Genomic DNA, 21,870 nt, shown 5'->3' on the forward strand with positions numbered 1-21,870 from the left:
TCCACAGCAGAAAAGGGGCAACGAAACCTGAGCGCAGCGTAGCAGCTGAGCGCAGCCCAGGAAGAACGTCTTCAACCTGGATGTAAAAGCAAGAAGAACAGCTCCAGCACGGGTGACCTAAGACCAAGATGAAGAGTCCTCAGCCACCTGCCGCACCAGCCCCCATAAACTGCTGTAATTCCATCCTCCATAGAAGTAATTTTGAATATTAATTTGCATGCCATAAGCCTCTGAGGAATGAATCTTTGAGTTGAGGTCTGTGGAGCGAGAAATCCGGAGAGCTCAGCACGTCTACCACAGACGACGCGTGCGAGGGGGGAGTTGGGCTTATGGTGGAGGAGGATCCATTAAAACATTCTTTTCAAAAGGCCTCTGGCTTTACACCAAGGTTTCTACATTAGATACATTAGAATTTTTTTCTTCAATAGCAACCATGTGATCTACCACCAATAATGACAATTTTCCCCTGCCTTGCTTAATGGACATGGAGACCACGAAGCATGTAGATGCATGTAGCTTCTATAAACAGACATGGGTAAAAACTACATCAAACCGCATCGAGCCGAGCTGCTAAACGCAGGAATAAAACGCAAAACACGTCACTAGTGCAAGAACATTCTGTAATGCAGACCAGCCATTACTGCAGAGTGTGAGTTTTGAAAGAGCATTTTAAAAGCTTAATTAGAATGTGATTATTTAAAATAGCAAATATTTTTCAGAGATTATATTAATTATATAATGCTTTTCAGATGATTTGTATTTGCACTTACATGAGTAACATATGCATTAAAAAGTACTTTTTACAAATTAATTATCTGCACAAAGCAATATAAAGTAACATATTATATAAAGTACAATTAGTTATATTAAACAAAATATCACTCCAGCCACTACTGCTGGAGAGCCTTAACATGAAATGATGCAGCAATGAAGCTTTTTTGCCAGAAGACAAGCCCTGGTCTCCTAGGTCCGTATTCCACTCCAGTGGCTGCTGGCATGTCACTGGTGTGCTACAGCCAAGCTGTACCTTTTAATTGCAAAGGGACGTAATCCATTCCCACGCTGGATTAAGGGGACCTCTGTATTAGAGGTTACAGGCTGTATGTCCTTGCATTTCCCCTGGTGAGATCCTGGAAGTACTGCCTTTGCTGTATTTCCTAAGTGTCATAGATTTCTCATAAGGATTTTTCCCATCTGCTCGGCGGTAAGCTTGGCTAGCTGCAATCATATCTGCTTTCGCTGTTTTTCTCCAGGAAGGCTTGATCGATACACGGTTAAATGGGAGATATCAACAATCATATCCTGAGGGAACTCCCAACACAACATGCGTACAGAGCAACCCAAGTGGCTTATTCCTCCAAACCAGAGACACTGGAATCTGCTATTGGACACACGTCCATTTACCCGTCTATGAAACAAGGATGTGCTGCATCTATTGTCATGTGGCCTCATCTTCCATTTATCTCCTAAATAAAGCGGGTGTAGGCAGACAGGATGGAGGGGGACTACTCTGATGTTGTTCTGACTAGGTGTGGAGGAGAGTTTATCTCCCTTCCCAAACACCACATGCTGAACAGCCTCCATGGAAGTGCAGATAGTACAGCGTCCCCCTGTCCTCTTTCATGACAGAGGACACCTTGTCTGGGGTGGACAGCGACCTTCAGGGATGTGTCTTCCTGATAAGAGCCAGCTGATGTTACATGTTAAAGCCCCCCACAGAATAACCTCTGCATTAAATGGATGCTAGAAGGGCGTTTAGACAGCAGAGCAGGTAACATAGTGTACGAATGGGCAGGTTTACATCCTCTTTTGTGCTGGCTTCCTTCCTGTTCACGGTAAGATCCCAAATTCCTTGTCGGAGGTCAATGGAGTGGAGAACTTCCAACAAATGGTGAGCTGTAATCTTTCTTCCCATATTTCACACTGTGGTAGGAGACCATGCTAAAACGACATTGGCTAGCTGATTTTTCTCAGCCGTGGCTTAGCGCTGTGTTTCCTAGCCTGGGTCACGCAAAGCCTGTTTTCTGCACAGTTTTGCATTTTCCCTGGTCGGGCACACCTGACCCATCTCACCAAGGGCTTGTTAAATAGCTGATGAGTTGAAAGAAGTGTGAAAACACAGACACACAGAAAATGTGCACGGCGTGATGTCTCCAAGACTAGGATGAGAATGCACTGGTTTACATCCTACTCAGCCTTTCCTAATTGCTCCTGGCTTAACCAAGTGGCAGTGGAAAGGAACTTTAGATTAATTTGCTGATTAAAAGTTGCTGATTTAAACATCTGATAAATTACATTACATCTCTACAGTCCTTTTGATCCTTTTTGTGCTTTGCAGTGCTTTGAAGCAAACCGATTTCTACTGTATGTGCTTAAGAGATCCACATCCCAGGTCCTGGGATCCTGTGCCTTTTTCCAATTTCACGACCTGTTGCCCAAGTTGCGGAGCTTGAAATCAACTTGACTGTCTTAAACGATCTCACCTCCTGCCTCTGTGCTTTTGGCTGTAGTACGGCTGGGTAAGTGTGGGCAGTGCCGTCTCCCACACCAACGACCCCTCCTCATGACCCCTCTTCTCTGTTGTGGCACGGACACAAAGGTGAGAAAGTGTGCGTTACTTTGCCTGCGTGTTCCTGCTCTCGCATGTGCGCGCGCTCGTGCGTGATTGCGGCTCATTGAAAATCCATGCTGTGGTTCCGTCCTCTACATTCCGGTCATTGATTTTGTGTCAGAGCTGCTGACAAACAGACCTGTTTGAAACTGTGCAGAAAGAGATGTGGGAATGAGGGGAGGGGAAAGAATAAGTAGGGAGGAGGAGGAGGAGGATGAGGAAGAGAAGCAGTATGATATATAAGACGTTGTGAGGAAGTGTGTCCAGCCAGGTAAATCCCACATGCAATCCAGCTTCACAGAGCAGAAGTGCTGTAAACGCCACACTCTTCTACAGTCAGGCTTCACAGGCTCAGACTAAAACGTTTGCATACACAAACACACTGTCGGTCGCTGAGTGTTCAGGTTAAATGTCGGTCATCAGTACAGTGTAAATTTAGTTGTGAGTAGAGCAGAATTATGCTGGTTTGCCTGCAACCATTTCTGTCGTATCCACAAGCCCGTTGTGTCCGTGCGTCCATCCACACCCATCATGCCCTGTGCTATACTGCAGATCCACCGTTCATAATGGATGCAAACAGGACACAAACATTCTAGCAAACATAACCCTAACCCTAACCCTAACCCTTCTGTAAAGGGTAATAGTGGATTTGGATTTTACATCATGGTAATGACAGCAAACCTTGTGTTCCATCCCAACAGGACCTGCCTCGTCACATCTTCTTGTCTCTTGACTACATTATTAGCAACTAGCCAATAATAAGTGACAGCACTTTAAAGTAAAAAAATATTTAATTGTTAGTGTACTAGAAAAAAAAACACTCAAGGAATGTAGTAGATGAAAGTGGAGATGTGGGATTTAGAGGATGTAGAAATGAAGGAATAGGCAAATACGTCAATAAATAAATAAATGCTACAACGAAAACCAACTCACCTTATGACATTTGTGAAAATGCCACTGGGGCTGATGGAAGGGTGTTGTGGGTGGGGGGGCTTCTAACCACCGTTAGCACAGACATGCGAGAGGGTGCCGTCCAAGAGGAGCACCACCCTTATTAATTACCACTACAGCTGAATTTCATTAGGGCTTCCATGGAAATGCCCATCCATAATTAACTGCCTACACATTAATAATAAATGGCCGATTAATTTTTTACTGCTACATACTGCTGGAATTCTGCTGAACAAATGCATGAAAAGTGCACAGAGAACAGAGTTCAGATGGGAGAGTTATCAGAGCACAGAGTTCAGATGGGAGAGTGATCAGAGCACAGAGTTCAGATGGGAGAGTGATCAGAGCACAGAGTTCAGATGGGAGAGTGATCAGAGCACAGAGTTCAGATGGGAGAGTGATCAGTGCACAGAGTTCAGATGGGAGAGTGATCAGAGCACAGAGTTCAGATGGGAGAGTGATCAGAGCACAGAGTTCAGATGGGAGAGTGATCAGTGCACAGAGTTCAGATGGGAGAGTGATCAGTGCACAGTAGCTAGGGTGAGTCAGAGTGTGGAAATCACAGCTTTGGAATCAAATATAGGCTAAAGCATTTTTGAAACAACACTACGGGGAAAAAGCAATCGTCATCAGTCACTGTGTTCATACTGGTACCCCCCCCCCCCCCCCCCCCCCCCCCCCCCCCACAATTTATATTAGTTCCACACCTTGTAACATATCTGCCTTAGAAAAATTAAATCTGGGACATTAGGATACAGTATTATGACACTGTGATACAAAAGGCCATCTTGTACTGAACTACTGCCGGGAGGAAGTCGTGCTGGCTTGCGGCAGGAGTGTGCTGGCGTGTAATAGCGATGAGAGGGGTTAGCAGGAGATGCACCATCGATGAGTAAACCCTTCCTTCTTCCAGCCCAGTCCCCATTCTCCACGCCTTCAGTCATTTTCACACCTCCGTCGCTCGCTCTCTCACATTCTCTCATCTGTCTATTCCCTCTGGCATCTGCCCTTTCCAACCTACTCCTCCTCTCACTTCCTCTCCTTTTCTTTCTTTCCTCCCCCGTTCTCTCTTTCCTTGGTCCTCCCCATCTCCGTCTGCTTTGTGTCACAAATAACTCTGAACACAACTCTGTCTGGGGCTCTCTGCCCAGGTGAATTATGGGAAGGTGAATGTGCAGGGTGTTTAATGCCTCAGTGGGGGTTTCAAAAGGGTTGTCCTGGTGATCAGGTGGGAGCTTCACCTCTGGGTAGATCAACCGTCTCTCGGACACTCTGAAGGCAATGGTAGAGAAAGAGAGGAGCGGCGTTTATAATATGTCATCTCAACAGTTTCCCAAAGCTGTATTTGTGCATTTGTGGCATTGCCAGCAGAATTCAATTCTGTTGTCTAAGTCTGTGTGGACTCCTGTATTTTCACATTTCTAGGGAGAGGACAATGATTCCCTGCATTTTCAACATTGTGAATGTACGATGCTTTACAATAACCGTTGTTGCAGCATGTGCTTAGACACAAACAAACCCTTGTTTGCTGGATAAATGAAAATGCAATGGTACATGAACCTGAGCCCAAGCCTCTGTTAATCACATTTCCTTTACTGTGATCTAAAACTGCTCTGGTCTTATGGGACAGAAGATATCTCAACCAGTGAGCCGTCCTCTGTATCCTTTCATACATCATCTGGGGCCTTCGGCTGCAAGTCAGAGTGCAATTCAGATGTGCTACAGCGTGTCTTCTTTGTCCTGTCAATAGCCAGAAGCAGGGGTGAGGATGGTGTGTGGTTGCCTCCAGAAGGGACAAGAGAGAGATTTAGACATCACACTGACAGCAGAGCTGTTTATTTGGTTCAGGGAAGACTGATAAGAGTTTGAAGAAAGATTCATACGTTTCATTATACGTGTCATTAAATTGGTGCTTTTCTCTTTTGTATTAGGAGAGTCCCCTTTTATGTCAGACATATATGCAAAGTCTGAATAAATGCAACATAAAAAAATAAAAATACCTAGGGCTTTTGAGTGTGTAATATCCTTCCTATGTCTGTCTATCTCTCTTTATCTCTCTCTCTCCCTCTCCTTTTTTCCCCTCTCTCCTTCTTCCCCAACCACACACACACACACACACAAACACATGCACACAAACAAATAGAAAGCACATTTCATATTTAATCTTATTCTCATTTTTAAACTTGTGCTGTTTTACTTACAGCTACTCACACACACACAGCTGAACCATTTTTTCACCCAATCAAGAAAAGCAAGAGTGAACATTTAGTCGTTGTTGTTTGTTTTGTTTTTATGTGTGCATCTGTGTGTGTATGTTGCATATGACGGTGGTAATTTCTGCAATGTGCAAGGACATCCAGTTAAATGTTATGTTTTGTAATAGTCATACTAAACATGCAAGTCAGTTATAGTTTGTAATAGTTTGTGTATGGGTTTAAGTCATTATGTTCGCTGAGTTATGCAATTTAGATGTAATTGGGTCAATAGTTCATCACAATTACTCTGTATGAAGAAATTAATCACCTTTCAGTACACAAGTATTGTACAGTAATAGTCATATAGTAATTATGGCATCAGTTGTCATTATCAAAAAAGTGTGTTTGAGAGAGTGTGTGTTTCTATGTAGGTGTTTTTGTATGTGCTAGTTTGACATTAACCACCAATGGTAAATTTTGATTATACCTGACCTGTAGAGAGTGAAACTTTTATTTTCAATACAAAATGGGAAACTCAGCCAAACCTGCTCATCCTTGCAGCCAACGACTGGCTGGCTCTGCTATTGACACAGCTTAGAAAGATGATTCTGGCCCGTTCTCCTGAGGACCTGCAGGGTGAAGAGAGGGATCGGGAAGCTGCAAAGACCTTCTGATCCCCCGCAGCTCTGGGCTGCCTGTCTCCCTGGACTCTGGAGAGGCGTCTCTCTCTCTCTCTCTCTCTCTCTCTCTCTCTCTCTCTCTCTTTCTCTATCTCTCTCTCTCTCCCTCTTTCTTTCACTGTCTGTCTGTTTGTTTCAGTCTATGTCTCTTTCTCTGTCTCTCACTCTCTCACACAATCTCTCCCACACTCTCTCTGTCTCCCCTCTCTCACACGCATGCACTATGCCGGTGCTCTTCTGGAAGCAGAGGAGCATGTGTGTGTGTGTGTGTGTGTGTGTGTGTGTGTGTGTGTGTGTGTGTGTGTGTGTGTGTGTGTGTGTGTGTGTGTGTGTGTGTGTGTTTTAGGGCAAAAGGTGATAGAAGGACCCCTCCATGGCATTGACCTTATGGTTGATATTCTGCTCTGAATTATGGACCTTTTGACAGATGGGTCACATCTCACCGTACACCATTCTCTCCTATAAGAGTCTCCACCACCACCCAGCATCTAGCAGCAGTCCACAGCTAGTACACAGTGCTACTGTATCTGCAGCACAGCTAGTACACAGTGCTACTGTATCTGCAGCACAGCTAGTACACAGTGCTACTGTATCTGCAGCACAGCTAGTACACAGTGCTACTGTATCAGCAGCACAGCTAGTACACAGTGCTACTGTATCTGCAGCACAGCTAGTACACAGTGCTACTGTATCTGCAGCACAGCTAGTACACAGTGCTACTGTATCTGCAGCATAGCTAGTACACAGTGCTACTGTATCTGCAGCATAGCTAGTACACAGTGCTACTGTATCAGCAGCATAGCTAGTACACAGTGCTACTGTATCTGCAGCACAGCTAGTACACAGTGCTACTGTATCAGCAGCATAGCTAGCACACGGTGCTATTGTATCCGCAGCCCAGCTATGCTCCAGATGCTGGGTGCTAGAGATAAAGCTGGATGTTGTCCGGTAAAACATCATTATGAGGCTGAAAATCTGAATAAGTCGATCAGGGACATAGACATAACAATAAATCAAATGTGTTATACATTGTTATTGTGCAAGATTACTTTGGTGAGCTCATCAGTGCCAAATAGCCAGCAAAATCCCATGATATGCACGACCAAGTGCAACGAACAATGCACAACCAAGTTTCCTTAAAGAGTACATGAACATTCTTAAGAACAGAACATTCTTAAGAACAAAAAATCTTAAGGACAGACAGGATGGTGACAAACTTCAACCAGAATGACCGAATAAGTAACCAAATAAAAGAAAAAATAATGACTCATGAAAGCATGCAAGTTCATATTTTAAAAGGTGGCATGAATATGTTTTCCAGTCAGCGGGAGTGGTTTGCTTGTCTTTGCCGATGGTACAACTGCTGTCAGAACCAGAGGACAAATTCTGAAGTGGGCAAATGCATCTTAACAGTTCCAACTAAACACCTCAAAACTTGATGAACTGATACATGGGGCCAACATACATTCTGAATCTGGTCTTGTGACCGGAGGGTCATGGGTTCGATTCCCAGGCCTGAGGCCATGACTGAGGTGCCCTTGAGCAAGGCACCTAACCCCAACTGCTCCCTGGGCACCAGGCTAGGGCTGCCCACCACTCTGGGCACATGTGCACCACAGCCCCCTATTAATCACTAGTGTGTGTGTTTGCGTGTGTGTTCTAATTGCACAGATGGGTAAATGCGGTGGACAAATTTCGATTGTGGGGAAAAATCACAGTTGACATATATGGCACATTTTTACATATATTTGAATATGCCAAGCACAAGCTCAAAGTGGTAGTACAATAGATCTGGTCTGACCATTGTGTTTGGGGAAACTCCTCTATTTTTACTGGGAATAAAAAGGACTGGGATATCTGTCTTATTCCTTATACCTTATTCCTGTTTCTAACTCCCAGAGGCACTAGGTGGACTTGGGCAGTCATGGCCTAGTGGTCAGGGAACTGGTCTTGTGACTGGAGGGTCGTGGGTTCGATCCCCAGACCTGAGGCCATGACTGAGGTGCCCCTGAGCAAGGCCCTTAACCCTCAATTGCTCACTTGTATAAAAAATGAGATAAAATAAAATGTAAGTTGCTCTGGATAAGGGCGTCTGCCAAATGCCGTAAATGACTTACACTTGAATTCAAATGTCTTTTTTTATTTTGTCCTTATACATTGTTGACAATGTACTCAAATGTCATCCAAAAAACATTAAAATGACAAAACCCTAATCATAGTGTTTCTTAAGTCAAATGTATATAAGATTCCTCACTCACCCTTCTCCGGGTGGTTTCTTTCACCTTCATGCTTGGGTTCAGAGGCCTGGGAGCTTAGTATCTCAACTGTACCCAGGACTGCACTCTTCTACATGGAGATCTCAGATATTGTTCCAAGGATCTGCTGGTCCTGCCAATTTGGGTGTCACAGCCCCTACTGCTCTGATTACAACAGTAACCACTGTTGACATCATGTCCCACATCTTTTCTAGCTCATCTCACAGCCCTCTGTATTTTTTTTTTAGATTTTTCGTGAGATTTTTTGTTGCTATCACTAGGGATTGATACATCAATCACTATGGCCCTCTTCTACCGTTACCGATGCTGTGCCTGCTAACATCTATCATCCCGCTGTTGTGTGCTGGATTGTCTCAGAGTCGCATCTGGGGTCCTGCCTGATGTGGTAGATCTCACTCTCTACTGATCTTATATTCTGAGCTTATTCCTGTGCAGCCATGTTTAATGCCTCTGTGTTGTCTCTCAATGCAGCCTTTGGTAAGATTTCTCCATATCAGCAACTTTCACTATTTTAAATTCTGTGCAGGGCTTTATCCTCCTATGCTTCTCCTCATTCTCATCCACCTCAGGTTTCTGCTAAGGTTTTTTCACTAAGCACTCCATTACTTGGGGCCATCTTCCTGGCACACTCCTGAATCTTCTGTTTCATCCTGGATAGTGGCTCTGATGCTATTACCTCAGTCTCAGAGTGCTGGATTTGGGATTTTTCTTGATGTCAATAGGCTCTAGCTATCTTTCTACCTCTTGGCCAGTTTATTATTCCAGTGGTGTATTTGATTATTGGTAAAGTGTAGGTATTGATAGCCTGAATCTTGTTCATCCCATTCAGCTGACTTCTCAGGATGTGTAACTCATTGTAGGTATTTGGGTATTTGGGATACTTAGGTACTTGTAGCTGCCCTCAACATTGGTTATGTTACATTATGGTAAGTACAATCCCCTCAGTCCTAACTACCTTCCTTCTCATTGTAAACATCAGACCACACATATCCAGTTGTTGCTGTATATTCTGATGAGATGGACTAGATTCAACTGAGGGGGTACAGATCTATGCAAAACAGCAGCGGGCATCTCCTTGGTAAATTCCCCACTTGATGGCAACTCATTGGCTTGAAGTTGGAAGAACATCCTTTATTCTTGGCTTCTGTTTCTCTTGTGTACCTCGTCAGGCAGCCAGAGCTGTTAATCTTTGCTTGGTAGTCTCCAAAGACTCGGGTATGGACAGCTTGTAGGCCATCTCAGGTATCTTCTTCACCTTCTTCGTACCAATCCCCTTCTCCATGGTGGACACTGCTCCTTGATGGAATCTAGCAGATTGTTGGTCTCTCAGTGACGGTCACGCTAGTGATCATCTGCAGTGTTGCATTCACAACTTTCAGCACATTATCAGGTACTCCACTTCAGCTGATACGCTGCTTAGCCATGAGTTCCTGTCTCAGTTCGGTAGCTCTATAATTGAGTTTTGGTGAAGGGTTCTTTGGGTCTTGGTTCCCAATGTCTAGGAACCAGGATGCTGATCACTCACCCCTTGTGGTCGTTTTGGCACTCCTATTCCAAAGCTTTCATGTTGTACCTGGATGATCTTGATTGCCACTTGTGAATGTTGGGACACCAAGTTACTACTTGTTTTGGTTTTAATCTACATGTTTTCGAAGCATCCACAGTTCCCACAGCCTCTCCACATCTCCTCAACACTGGAGTTGTTTGCAAATTGGCATTCCAACCCTCCTCTATTCTCTACACCCCTGTCCATAAGTGTCTTGAATTTAGTCCAGTAGCCCACAGTTCATCACACTGCCCTCATCCCCAGGTATCTGACATGGGTGATGTCTAAGCCATTGGGACCTGTTTTGAATTGTTAAGCATTGTTAGTGAGGTAGGTAGCATTAAGGACCTTGTTTAGGGGACCACACCAGAGATGACCTGGTTAGGATTTGAATGCACCCACAAATATAGCACTTCCTTAGCACCAAGTCCACAAATTGTCATCACACATTGTAATCCACCTATAACGTGCCTATGATCTTAATATCAGAGAACATCATACCAAGTTCTTTGCTTGTTTGCAAATACCAAATGAATCCAAGCCTCAAACACACCACAGAAGTGTATTTAGTGTCCACTGTCCTCATCCTGACCGACAGCAAAGGATGACTGGATTTTACCACCCGGGCTTTTACAGGGGTCTTTCCATGTTGAGGGAACAAATTAATATGGATTATGTTTATTCAGGCTTGACGTGTGTAACGCTCAAACACACCCTCACACAGATCTCATAAATAGAAAATGTCAGCAAGCTCAGACAGGGGAGGGGTGAGAAAGTGTTGCCTGAGATGGAGCTAACACTGGGACAGATGAGTCTGCGACAAACAGAGAGAATGGGAGAGGGAGAGAGGCAGGGGTGGAGGGAGGGAGGGAGAGAACAGAATAAGACCCTGCCGACTGTACATTTCAGCATCTCATTTATGTGTGAGGAGCACAAATCGGGCCCTTTTGAGAACACTGACTGAATCAAATCTGTGTTCATTTAATCCATACCTGCATCCCATTTGTAAATGAAAAATCACTTCACTTCAAACCTTATTTGCATCCTCCCCACATGCCTGTATCCAGTGGTGTATACAGGGTATGTGTGTGTGTGTGTGTGTGTCTCCCAGTCTTTCTTCTCGCTCCAGTGTTCAGTAGTGAGGTGCTGGCACAGTAGGAAGTAGTGCAATTATCCTTTCTGACCTTTCGGCTCTCCCCTGGCTTTCTCTTTCTTCAGTGACAAACTCCATCCAGCCTTTGGGGCGTATGTGCCTACATGTACACGGACGAGTGTGCAAGAATGTGTTGGTGAGCGCAGGCACACGCGTGGGTCTGTATGTGCCCAGATGAGGAGGCTGGTGGGGAGACTGATGTCTGGCCAAGCGATTATTATGTGCTACTGAGCAAACCAGCTAACCTGATTCTCTCCAATCACTATAACGACACTGAGGTTGTATAACAACTCTAATATCTACAGAGCTATAAATATGTGTGTCAGTAAACCATAATCAAGGAAGGCAATCTCTCAACAAAATAACCCAGAAATTAATTAAATGAAGGTATTAGAAACACTTCCTTTGTGATCAATAATTTATTAGGTGGAATTTTAAGAAGTGGTGGCGATTTAAATTCAGGCAACATATGCTCTATTAGAGAATGGAAATTCTCATATAATCACTAAATGTCACTTTTAGGCTCCTACCTAGGTTACTGCCCCACTGTTCCTGAACTTGTGATTGGTCCACACCAAGTGCGGTAACACCCTGATCCAACCTGCTTGTGATTACCTGTAGGCCTATTTGTGTTTTGTTGATGGCCTTATGAGCAGACACAAGAGCGCTCCTTAGATTTCTGCATTACCTTGTGAAGTCTTGTTGATGTAAAGCAGAGAGTCTTTCCTGTCCAAGTGTCCTGGTTGTTCTGTTATTCTGGTTTCAGCCATGCTGCCTGGTTCTGTGCTCATGACTAAGGATCTGCCCATGCTAATCCTGTCCCCCTGCACTTTTCAGTACCGTGACAACCATTTCTAGAAAGGTCCAAATAAAGATGGGGCAGAACTCGCAATCTGCAGCTCTGTCTCCCTAGAATTAAGTGACCAATGTGTAATAAAAGATTTTTTAATATGTAATTGAAAAACTTATTTCAACATTACCATGTTGTAAGTGTTTATGTTTGCGTGGGGGAAAGCAATTCTGTCATTTAAGTATATTATTTGCTGGAGAGATAGCAAAGAGTTGTGTACGTTGAGTCCACATTGACTGCTTATACACAAGACCTCCTGACACACGAGCAGGTCATGTGTGTTGCAGGCATGTGAAGAGGGCTTTAACGTAAGGGTGGTGTGTGTGAGTCATCTGGCCTGGCGTGCGTAAGGGTGGTGTGTGTGTGTCATCTGGGCTGGCGTGTGGGAGGGTCGAGTTTTGCGCCAAACATGCACATTACACACTTTTTCCATCACAAAAAGGAAGGCCTGTTTGAGTCACAGCAATCTGCAGAATGCACACTTATTTGTCTGCAATTTACACAGAACTTCCCTAATAGTAGACCAGCCAGCGCTAGTTAGATTAAGCTAGTCAATTTCTTTCAGAAATAGTTTCTTTGTGAGTGTGTGTGTGTGTTGTGTAAGTCAATGTTAATGTCCACATTGTGCAAGGAAATCAAGTTAAATGTTACATATTGTAATGGACATATGAACTGGTATGAGTTTAGGTTATTATGTTTTCTGGGTTATGTGATTCTGTAGTCCATCACTCAGTTTCTTTGTATGTATAGAAAAAATGCTTTTGGCAATTTTGGTGATGATGATCACACGTGTGTGTGTGTGTGACAATACAGGAGCCACGTGTGCTGTACACTGAGAGTGTGACAATACAGGAGCCACTTGTGTTGTACACTGTGAGTGTGACAATACAGGAGCCACGTGTGGTGTACACTGTGAGTGTGACAATACAGGAGTCACGTGTGCTGTACACTGAGAGTGTGACAATACAGGAGCCACTTGTGTTGTACACTGTGAGTGTGACAATACAGGAGTCACGTGTGTTGTACACTGTGAGTGTGACAATACAGGAGCCACGTGTGGTGTACACTGAGAGTGTGACAATACAGGAGCCACTTGTGTTGTACACTGAGAGTGTGACAATACAGGAGCCACTTGTGTTGTACACTGTGAGTGTGACAATACAGGAGTCACGTGTGCTGTACACGGAGAGTGTGACAATACAGGAGTCACGTGTGCTGTACACTGAGAGTGTGACAATACAGGAGCCACTTGTGTTGTGCACTGTGAGTGTGACAATACAGGAGCCACGTGTGCTGTACACTGAGAGTGTGACAATACAGGAGCCACATGTGCTGTACACTGAGAGTGTGACAATACAGGAGCCACGTGTGCTGTACACTGAGAGTGTGACAATACAGGAGCCACGTGTGGTGTACACGGAGAGTGTGACAATACAGGAGTCACGTGTGCTGTACACTGAGAGTGTGACAATACAGGAGCCACGTGTGCTGTACACTGTGACGATACCAGAGTTGCGTGTCCTGTTGAAGCTCCGGGCTCACGCGTCCAGAGCTCACATGCCTCCAGACACGGGCCTGTGCTAAAAAATTAGATCTAAAATATAGAAAAGAGAGGGAACAAGCCAGTGCAATTTCTATGTAAATGGATCTCACACTAGACGTCGGGGCAGGCTAAAGACAGACAGCACACCTGACACCTGTACAAGGAGGAGATCAGACTGATATTCTGATTGGTCTTTCCTCAGACTGAATGAAGCCATTTATTTAGAGGGATTTCTGGCACTAACCCATACTCTACAATGGTATTCTGTCTTTCGAACACACACACACACACACACACACACACACACACACACACACACACACACACACACACACACACACACACACACACATTTCCTCCACCTCATTTGACTGAAGGATATCATAGTGGAGCAGCAGATAGGCCATAAAGGGGTAATTTACGGTGTCGAGTAAACAATCAATTTTCTTTCTTTCTTTCTTTATTTAGGTTGGGAGCAGGCACCTAAAGAAGACCAATGAGGGCGAGAGAGCCAGCAGAAATCTACAGCTGCCTGAAGTTATATGGCCCTCGACTCCCCTATTTCAAGGAAGCGCTTCGAAGGATAACGGTCTCCATGGGGACACGGGTGTAGTAAGCTCCTCCTCCTCTTACTTCATGGTGGAGCTTCTATGTTCTTACAAAATGATAAACTACACTGATGAACTTACTTGGTGGTACATTTATTCAAGCTCTCAAACACCACTTACCATCAGATAAACAAAGTCAGATCTAGCGTATAACACATCCTCCATTACAAGCTGGACAGATGCCGTGCAAATATAAAAAAAAAACCATAATGGTAGCAGGCCCATTAAAGGTCATGTATCCAATAAAGGTCACGTGTCCATGAAAGGTCACGTGCCCATTAAAGGCCACGTGGCAATATTAGATCGCACTGCTGATGTTTTAAAAGAAGAGAGCGGAGACAGCCAGATACAGTCCTAAATTAGTAAAGAGGAGGAGAGGAACTTCAAGTTAATCGTGCTTTGATGTCCCTCCCTGACTGAAACAGCCTTAGGAGCTTCTCTGACCTTGACTACATCAGGAAACCTCATCCCCACCATCTCCTCCATCAAAGCAAGCTGCAGGATTGTGATCTCACTGCGGGTCATGCTAGATTTTCAGCCTCTGCGTGAGAAATGCTCACATTCACACTAAATACACAGTGGAAACCCCACTTCATAAGGTCAGTGCAAATTTTCACACATTATTATCTTAGTTAAAAGCAGAGAAAGGGTATTTAAGTAACAGCACAGAACTGCCCTTGACTTGAGAATGCCCTAGGCTGGCAAAACACACACACACACACACACACACACACACACACACACACACACACACACACACACACACACACACACACATACTCTTTATTTGGAGAACATTATGGCCATTATGCTCACGTAGAGACTTTCTAATTGTGCGTTTTCACGGCCAAGAATTATACATGAACATCCCACTGTCTGCTCAGACAGTGAACACTTTCATGCACGCGTGTGAGTGTGTGTGTGTGTGTGTGTGTGTGCAGAAACCTTATTTGTTAAGGACAGGGCATGATAGAGATAGGATGGTAGATTCAGTAATGTACATCATATTAACTAAACACCATAACTGCATCTGTGGAGCTCAGGACAGAAGCACATTGCCTCTGTTTCCAGGTAACAGTATCAGCTGGACATGAAGCACTACAAACCTGCAATAAATACTGCAACTGCAGAGAGGGTGCATGTGTCACACACGAGTTATTAGCCAGCAAGTTAGTGCAGAAACACGATCAATCATGATTTATTGTAACACATGCTACTGAATTTCCCAGTGAAACGTACGATACAGGCAGACTTACATCTCTGCAAACCCCAAGACCAAAGTCAAGACTGAGATTGTAGAATTTTTTTTACATTTTTAAAATGTACTGTATTTTTTTATTTCTGGTCAGTTAATCTGATCTGAGTCAAGCTTGAACTTTTGAGTCCAGACATCAGAAGCTGGTTCCAGATCAGGGGAAATCCAGGCAAATTCAGGCCTGAAGTTAACATCTCTATCAGTCAGCAGACAGCCTGGCTACAGGTTCTCTTCCCCAGGCTGCCCTTTGTGTAGCTGGCACAGAGCAGATCAATGAATGAGCAGTGGTGGGATAATGAGATCAAGCAGAAAGCAAAGTGCCACGGAAAAGGTTTAGGCAGGGAGACCAGCATGATGCGCATGAAGGAGAAATACTGGGGTGGAATGGACCCAGAATCAGAGCAGAAATACTGGGGTGGATTGGAGAGGGAGCTGGAGCCGGAGAAGAAATTCTGGGGTGGATCAGAGCCAGAGCCGGAGCAGAAATACTGGATACTGGTGGATCGGAGTGGGAGCTGGGGAAGAAAGAGCGTTGGAATCAACACGGTGGGACTCCATCTATGCTGAGTTGTATAGGAATAGCACATGCACACAGGTGCAGACGTACATGCATGCACACACACACAAACGCCAACACACACATACAAGCACAAACACACGCACATGCGTGTGGACAGACACACACACACACACACACACACACACACACACACATACACACACACACACACACACACACACACACACACACACACACACACACACAGACACACACACACACACAAATCAACAAAGCTCTACAGGGAGGCAGCTATGTTTGAAAGGAGCGTTTGAGCGAAACCCACAGGGCGAGGATGATACTGCTCTACTAACTGATGATGCTTTGTGCTTTAAAGAGCTCACTCCATTAAGCTCTCATTCAGGTCTAGGGCTTCCCACGGCTGGGCATGGGGGAGGCTGCTGACTGCCTCTAACTGTGCGGGCGTGCGTGCATGTGTGTGTGTGTGTGTGTGTGTGTTTGTGGAGGGTGAGAGGCAATGACTCAAATGCACGAGAGCAGGAGAGAAGAATGAGAATTGAAGAACTGAAAAAGAGAGATTGAAAGCTTAGGAAGTGAAGGGGAGTGAGTGAACGGTGCATGTCAGACGTGTCATATCCTCCAGTATAATACGCCTGTTGATGGCAACAGGAAAAGAAAATCTTTACTGAGGTGCAGTTGCCTTCCTGATTCATTACATGCACAAACACTTCTCTGAATTCATAATTAGCTTCATGAATGGAAATATGAACACTGATAGCACCCAAACACCCAACTCTCCCTGTCGGCTGACACAAACAAACTGGTTCCTGACAAGTATGACACTTGGGGCAGAGAGCGTGGCATGTGTCGTGCTAATGTATTCATCAGAGAGAAATAAAAGGAGAGAAGTGTCATGACACACAGCTCCAGGACCCGTTACCATGGTTCGTCAGCCAGCCTGATTCGCAGCGCTCCTGTAGGGGCAACGGGCTGCACATGTGAGGCAATATTTCAGACACCACATCACTGACACGCTGGGGGTCAGGGCCGGTCAGGCGCTTATTTATGGAGTGCCCTGTCTGAATGTCAATGAGCTGTCCTCTTTGGCTTTCCACAGCCTGTCCCATAGGCTCCAGGCTTATGGTCACTCCTGTGAGCCAGTCAGGATGGAGGTCTGATGGGGGATGGGGAACTGACCAATCAGCATAGGCCAGGCCTGATTCTGGAAAATTAGGCATAGGTCAGTTTCCCATGGCATTTCCAATTTGGATGATGAGAATTTTATTTTCTTATTTATTTATTTTATTTTTGTTGCTAATTCATTTATTAATGGTTTATTTGCAGAAGAAATTGCATTCACCTAGCAGATGCAGTGCTACTGGAAATTGCAAACTCATTTTTCCAATGAGGAAGTGGGTAGAGGAAGAGAAGGAAATGTGTAACTGTCACAGGAAAACCTCTTTCTATCCCGATGCTGAGAAAACCGTTTCTGGACAAACTGGAAAACTACAAAGTCACTATTCCTTAATGGCACAACTAGGTTCTTCTAAAAAATGACTGATGTTCAGATTGAGCTTGTCTTACACAGAACTTTTTTTCTCATTCCCAAGAAGAAATAAAAAAACAGTGGAAGATGTGGCAGAAGCAAAACTATCTCTGTCATTAAATCTTACATAATTATCCAACACCCACATCACACTAGACCTCGACAGTCATTGCTAAATCCTTTGAACATCTGCAATCATTATATCACTCATCATAAATAGGCTTGACGTTGGCCGAGGTCTCTGTGTCTCGCTGTTCTGATGTGTCTCACTGATATGGGTGCAGCGTCTGGGAGGTTCTGAGTCGTTTTCAGCAGAAGCTAATGAGCAGAGTTTGGTTTTCAAGCGAAGATGAAAGGGGTACACCATGGTGTGAACCTCTGACTCTGCTCAGTCCTGCTTCTGCTGTGCTGCTGTTTGCTCATCAATTTACTGTTATTAAAACAGGGAGAATTTCTGCATGGAAGACACATCAAAATAAACATGTGCCCCATTACGAAACAAAGCGTTGCATTTTCCCCTCAGAGCCTGGTTTCTGCATCCCTCCTGCTGAGATGAGCCGCTTCCATTAAACTCTTTTGTCCTGTAGCCATCGCTACGAATGTGATGTTCTCTTTGAAAGAGAACAGCTCAACACAAAACAAATCAAAAAGAGAAACACACACGACGCTATGAAACTCTTTCTGGATATGTTTTGACACAAAAGTATTATGTAACAGAAAATATGTGTGTGCACTGTGCATGGAGCATTGCTGGTAGAAGCAGGCAGAAGCAGGCATAATGTGAAAATTAAGGACCTATTTGAAACCATCTGATAATTTCTCTGTGAAGCATAAATGGGCCACAATAAAAATAGTGCGTACTGGGAGACACATGCATTGCTTGTAAGATATTTATGTGCATGTGGATCTGGGTTGCCCTAAGCACTACTTAAATATTAATTGACCCTTTTTGATACAGCTCTTTGAGTCTAGACGGCTTGAAAAATAGCATTTTTTGTGCAACAAATTGCTAATGATTACTGTATGTGTGAGATAATTATTTTAAAAGAGTAGAATAATTATATTACAAAGAGTGTAGGATTTAGGTTATGGTTGGTGATTGTATAAAGGTTTGTGACAGATTAGTAAATAATTCATTAATGCCTATTTGTGGAACTTCTGATAGCTTAGTGTTGACCACTGGGGACCAGTCCAGAAAGCTCCATGGGAAACTGTGGACATGTTGAAGGCAGTGCATGTCTCTCTTCTTCCTCTCCAACTCCTGCTCTCATCCAGCCGTGCCTCATGGCCCTGTGTAGGATGGGGTCTTCAAATGTTTCCACCTTTATATTGCTAGCGTTGGATTCGGTCCGGTTAGTCTGCCAGAGCAACACAGTACTGACCACAGTAAAAAGGTGCTGAAGCAACTACTCACAGCCCATCTGGGGATTTACGTCTTTCTGAGCTTTATCAGTCTCCTTTAGCTCAAGGCCAAGGACCAATCGGCAACATTTAATCATTCTCATACAGATGGGTCTCCATCCCAAAGGATAGACATGTGACTGGAGTCTCTAATTACCTTCATTCTCCAGGGTTTTTGTCATGCCTAGCCCCGCCCCCACCTGTCTATCTTATCAATTTTCCCCTTTTTATCTAGTCACGCCCCCGTTATCTTTTGCAGCTGTCCTATGTTTCGTGTTTAAGTCTGGTATTTAGTTCCTGGTTGGTCTCATGTTCATTGTAGGTTAATGTTTGCATGATTGTGTTTTTTACTATTTTGTTTGCTTTGAATCCTGGTTGGGTAAAGTTTGCCTCTATCGGTGTCACTCCCTTCATGAATCATTCTTGTGTGTCTTATCTTATTTAGTGTCTTTTGGTTCGTTAATTCCTGTCTGTGTCTAAAGTTCTGTTGGTTTTGGTGTCACGGTTTAAGTTGTACACAGTTTGCATTATACCTTTGTCTGGTTGCATTGTGTTTGCTCTAGTCTTTGTCAGTAGTCCCTACATGTTAGAGTAGTGTGTTCTGTGTTTTTGTGTACAGCTACTTATGTTACATATAAAGATATTCCCTTTGGTTGATAACCTGTTCTCCCCTTGTGTTACTCTCCTTTGTTGGTTTTTATGAATGTTTATCCCTAGTGTTATGCCTCGTAAGTCTCGAATTGTTAGTTTTTGCCCATGGAAAAATAAATATGTTAGCCCTATTAATATGGAAACCCGCTCTCTTCCCCATATGTGTCCACCCCTTGATTGCGCAACACCAGCACCGTTACATTTATAAAATGTGCCTTAAAGATCTGTAAAAAATCATCCTGTGTAATATAAGTTGAGAACACCCATAAAATGTATCATGCTGAATAATGCATCATACATGTATTCACATATAGAAAGAGGCCTACATGACAAACCCTTAGATCAGCTGCCCCACTGTTTCCTACTGTTGGAGTCATCTAGTGGACAGATGTAGGTTTGGAATAAACCCTGCTGCCTATGGTCTGTGTTGTTCCAAATGCACTGGCTCCGAGCTTCTGTGAGGGACGTTCACACATTACACTCTTCTCTTTTGACTCCTCGGTCGGCTTTACAAAGACTGGATAGTCTCACTCGAATGTGTTTCTCAGTGATAAGAGCTCTTCAAAGGACTGTTCATTCTGGGGACTTATTATTATGCTAACAAAACAAGATTTCACTCATTAACAACGTTGTAAGCAATCCGCTTAAAATGCAGGTAGTGATCTCTGATGACACAAGTTTGCTTCATTTCCCTGCTTACAGCCAGCTGGTGTCTCCAGAGAAAGGTGTGACACGTCTCAACAGACAGGATATGAGATTTGGAGCAATACAGAAGAACATGTAGGTTAATGTACCTAAATCACACCACTTGGGAAGTGATATTGACAATATTGATGACAATGATGCTATTTCACGCCTACCCACATACACATCCCCCACATGTACATGAGCACCACACCAGTGGTTCGATAGCTGTCTACCAAAGTCCATGTCCACAATATGAAACACGCTAACAGCTCGCAAAAGAGACCAGGAAAACTGGTATGGGTGTGTGACCTCTGACCTCCCCAACCTCATGACTATAGCTTTTAATGGGCGCTTGAGCGACTTCACCTCAACGCATGTGCCGTGCAAGGCTGGCAATAAAGTCCAATCAAAACATCTGGCTAAATAGCATTTCTGCTTCTGCATTACGGGAGTGAGCAGACCACGCAGATGCAACGCTGATTAGCAGCTCTGCTAATGATGACCCACTTCCACTCAGTGTGTGTCTGTTATGAGCTCATCCTCAGGCCAAAGCTGTCCTCCACACTGACTCTCATCAGCTGTCCCTTTAAAGTTGACCTGAGATTTAAAAACACGGCCATCCCATTTTCCTCCTTTCCAGAGCCTGTAACAGCTGGAATCAAAGGAAAAGTGGAAAGAACACAAATTGGTTTCATTCTGACCCAACATAACAGAGGGTCATACAGGTCAAAGAAACTGAAGTCACTCTGGAATCTTTTTATGTTATTATATTGGGATTAAACTATTAGGATTAGCATATTAGGCATAGTACAGATATTAAATTGTGCTTAAAGGCCAGTTAAATGCTTGTCAATGGCAGGTATATGGTCTATATGTCAGTGGCTTGCTTGTGTCTTACAAGAAATTAATCTGATCTAGATCTTAGATCTCCACATTATACTTTATGTAATTTATGTGTCATATATATATATATATGTGACGGGCAGGGTGAGCAACTAAAAAGGAAGCGATCACACCAAGTCTCAGGGAAAGAGGATGGTTTAATAGAAAGTGCGCAAACCAAAAACCCGTGACATTGTTCCAGATTAAGGAAATAATAACCAGCAGTCAACTGGTACAAAGACAAGACATATATAGACAAACAAACGACCCTCAGGTGAGACGGATCACGGGTCCCGCCCACCTGAGGGACGAACATCACGTGACCAAAACAGGACCGCTGCCGCTGTAAACGGGGGCGACCGGCAGGGGGCCCCCCACAACGTGACTATATATATATATATATATATAATATGCATACAAATATATATTTATTTATTTATATTGATGACACTTAAATTACATAATGTATAGGGTATATATTTATATTATATTGATATGTAGGTGCCATCAAATAA

General features: G+C 43.9%; 1 protein-coding gene across 2 annotated transcripts in view; it reads right to left on the reverse strand.

Annotated features, from left to right (window-relative positions):
- optc (opticin) overlaps positions 1–21,870 on the reverse strand; it is a 43,933-nt gene that overhangs the window by 12,522 nt on the left and 9,541 nt on the right. The window contains exon 9 of one of the 2 annotated variants that reach the window (XM_077003905.1): positions 15,821–16,183. The exons of the other annotated variant lie outside the window; for it this stretch is intronic. The gene's annotated coding sequence lies outside the window, so the exon portion shown is untranslated. Of the gene's footprint in view, positions 1–15,820; positions 16,184–21,870 lie in introns of those variants that run through there. 2 annotated transcript variants of the gene reach the window in all.

Source organism: Brachyhypopomus gauderio, chromosome 1 (assembly GCF_052324685.1).
Source record: "Brachyhypopomus gauderio isolate BG-103 chromosome 1, BGAUD_0.2, whole genome shotgun sequence".
Lineage (NCBI taxonomy): Eukaryota > Metazoa > Chordata > Actinopteri > Gymnotiformes > Hypopomidae > Brachyhypopomus > Brachyhypopomus gauderio.